Below are 3831 nucleotides of genomic sequence, written 5' to 3'. Positions count from 1 at the left end.
CTTCTGTTATTTCTTCCTAATATGATGGATTTAAAGTGGGTCTGTCACTAGGTCAAAAGTGGCCATTTTTTTCTCTAATTTTATTCCCGTTCCTCCACTGAGTCTTTGGATTATTGTTTTTTTTTAAATCCGCCATACGGTTCCAGAGATATAGGCCTTTACATTTAGTGCTACTTTTTAAGGTCTGTGCTAATGGGGTGTGGCTCACTGCATTATTTGGGGTGTGATCTGAATAATTACAATGTTAGCCACGCCCCCTGGGTAAAGACTATACATTCTCACTAAATAAAAAGGCTCATATCTCTAGAACCGTATGGAGGACTGAAAAAAAACAAAAAGCGGAAAACTCTGTGGAGCGGGAAAAAAATAAAACTGCCCACTTCTGACAAGGTTAAAAATTCTCTTTAAAGGGGCTTCCCAGGTCCTTTATATTGAATACCTATCCTTAGGCCAGGTCTTTGATATCAGGTTGGTGGAGGTCTCAGTTGGAGCTGAAACAGACACTGCACCTTGTATCTTTCTGGTGTGTTCCGAATTCATACATTGGTTACTGTCAGTCACCATGGGACCTGATAACAGCTGATAGGTGGGTGTCTGACAAATGGTACCCCAACCAATCAGATATTGATGACCTATCCTATCAATATAAAAGTTCTGGACAACCCTATTTCATTTTTGCCAACTTTCACAGAAATGTGAAGCCCTCCATGAATTCGGGAAGGCACGTGGCATATCGCCCATGCGCCACAGAAGCCACCCTTTGTGGATGCTTCACCACGAGACTCATCCCTGGTGTTCACATGCACATTCAGGGTGAAATAATGGAGAGTGGCCTACAAAAACTGTGTTTATCCTTTAAAAAATATGTCAGTCTACTTCACCTATCACAATCTTGGTTTTCCTGGAGGTGAAGTAGGCAAGAATTAGTTAATTGAGAGTGGTAATAACTTCCCCCAGCAGCAAACGTCCATTACTCATACGTACCAGTACTCTTGATTATGTTGAGACTGTCCGATGAACCTGACCCCAAAAATGGGCTGGGTTTATCTAAACCATTCCCAAAAGTGGGCAGTTCTGAGCATTTTGTGGTTGAGCCTGGAGGCGGGACTTAAAGAGGTTGTCCATCTTTGTCCACAATTTTTTTTTTTTTACTTAAATGCTTGTTTTTGGGGCTACAACTCAATTTTGCAATTAAGACGCATTAAAGAAAATTTGCCCAGTTTGGCTTTTTCAGGCTCCTTGAGACCACCAGAAACTCCTTTAAATGTCTATTTGCTAATAATGCTGTGGTCGGGGGACCAACTTGTGCAGGGGCGCTGTCATGATTCTCAATGGCGAGAGAACATAGCCCAGCATATATAAGAACTAGCTCTTGGAAGATGGAATCTAAACTGACCATGAACTAAACCTGCCGCACAATTAACAGTGGCCGGGTAGCGTGCCTACGTTTTATCCCTAGACGCCCAGCGCCAGCCGGAGGACTAACTAATCCTAGCAGAGGAAAATACAGTCCTGGCTCACCTCTAGAGAAATTTCCCCAAAAGGCAGACAGAGGCCCCCACATATATTGGCGGTGATTTTAGATGAAATGACAAACGTAGTATAAAAATAGGTTTAGCAAAATCGAGGTCCGCTTACTAGATAGCAGGAAGACAGAAAGGGCACTTTCATGGTCAGCTGAAAACCCTATCAAAACACCATCCAGAAATTACTTTAAGACTCTAGTATTAACTCATAACACCAGAGTGGCAATTTCAGATCACAAGAGCTTTCCAGACACAGTAACGAAACAGCAGCTGTGAACTGGAACAAAATGCAAAAACAAACAAGGACGAAAGTCCAACTTAGCTGGGAGTTGTCTAGTAGCAGGAACATGCAAAGAAAGGCTTCTGATTACATTGTTGACCGGCATGAAACTGACAGAGGAGCAAGGTTATATAGAGACTCCCACATCCTGATGGGAACAGGTGAACAGAGAGGATGATGCACACAAGTTCAATTCCACCAGTGGCCACCGGGGGAGCCCAGAATCCAATTTCACAACAGTACCCCCCCCTCAAGGAGGGGGCACCGAACCCTCACCAGAACCACCAGGGCGATCAGGATGAGCCCTATGAAAGGCACGGACAAGATCGGAGGCATGAACATCAGAGGCAGTCACCAAAGAATTATCCTCCTGACCGTATCCCTTCCATTTGACCAGATACTGGAGTTTCCGTCTGGAAACACGGGAGTCTAAGATCTTTTCCACAACGTACTCCAACTCACCCTCAACCAACACCGGAGCAGGAGGCTCAACGGAAGGCACAACCGGTACCTCATACCTGCGCAATAATGACCGATGAAAAACATTATGAATAGAAAAAGATGCAGGGAGGTCCAAACGGAAGGACACAGGGTTAAGAATCTCCAATATCTTGTACGGGCCGATGAACCGAGGCTTAAACTTAGGAGAAGAAACCCTCATAGGGACAAAACGAGAAGACAACCACACCAAGTCCCCAACACAAAGCCGAGGATCAACACGACGACGGCGGTTGGCAAAAAGCTGAGTCTTCTCCTGGGACAACTTCAAATTGTCCACTACCTGCCCCCAAATCTGATGCAACCTCTCCACCACAGCATCCACTCCAGGACAATCCGAAGATTCCACCTGACCGGAGGAAAATCGAGGATGAAACCCCGAATTACAGAAAAACGGGGACACCAAGGTGGCAGAGCTGGCCCGATTATTGAGGGCGAACTCCGCCAATGGCAAAAAAGCAACCCAATCATCCTGATCCGCAGACACAAAACACCTCAAATATGTCTCCAAGGTCTGATTAGTCCGCTCGGTCTGGCCATTAGTCTGAGGATGGAAAGCAGACGAAAAAGACAAATCTATGCCCATCCTAGCACAGAATGCCCGCCAAAATCTAGACACGAATTGGGTCCCTCTGTCAGAAACGATATTCTCTGGAATACCATGCAAACGAACAACATTTTGAAAAAACAGAGGAACCAACTCGGAAGAAGAAGGCAACTTAGGCAAGGGAACCAAATGGACCATCTTAGAGAAACGGTCACACACCACCCAGATGACAGACATCTTCTGAGAAACAGGCAGATCCGAAATAAAATCCATCGAGATGTGCGTCCAAGGCCTCTTCGGAATAGGCAAGGGCAACAACAATCCACTAGCCCGAGAACAACAAGGCTTGGCCCGAGCACAAACGTCACAAGACTGCACAAAGCCTCGCACATCTCGTGACAGGGAAGGCCACCAGAAGGACCTTGCCACCAAATCCCTGGTACCAAAGATTCCAGGATGACCTGCCAACGCAGAAGAATGAACCTCAGAGATTACTCTACTGGTCCAATCATCAGGAACAAACAGTCTACCAGGTGGGCAACGATCCGGTCTATCCGCCTGAAACTCCTGCAAGGCCCGCCGCAGGTCTGGAGAAACGGCAGACAATATCACTCCATCCTTAAGGATACCTGTGGGCTCAGAATTACCAGGGGAGTCAGGCTCAAAACTCCTAGAAAGGGCATCCGCCTTAACATTCTTAGAACCCGGTAGGTATGACACCACAAAATTAAACCGAGAGAAAAACAACGACCAGCGCGCCTGTCTAGGATTCAGGCGCCTGGCAGACTCAAGGTAAATTAAATTTTTGTGGTCAGTCAATACCACCACCTGATGTCTGGCCCCCTCAAGCCAGTGACGCCACTCCTCAAAAGCCCACTTCATGGCCAAAAGCTCCCGATTCCCAATATCATAATTCCGCTCGGCGGGCGAAAATTTACGGGAAAAAAAAGCACAAGGTCTCATCACGGGGCAGTCGGAAC

General features: G+C 46.3%; 1 protein-coding gene across 1 annotated transcript in view; it reads right to left on the bottom strand.

Annotated features, from left to right (window-relative positions):
* The window catches only part of TG (thyroglobulin), a 233000-nt gene that overhangs the window by 60567 nt on the left and 168602 nt on the right, over positions 1-3831 (bottom strand). The gene's annotated exons all lie outside the window — the stretch shown is intronic.

This window comes from Ranitomeya variabilis, chromosome 6 (genome assembly GCF_051348905.1).
Source record: "Ranitomeya variabilis isolate aRanVar5 chromosome 6, aRanVar5.hap1, whole genome shotgun sequence".
Classification (NCBI taxonomy): Eukaryota; Metazoa; Chordata; class Amphibia; order Anura; family Dendrobatidae; genus Ranitomeya; species Ranitomeya variabilis.
This window is presented reverse-complemented; position numbering and strand designations above follow the sequence as displayed.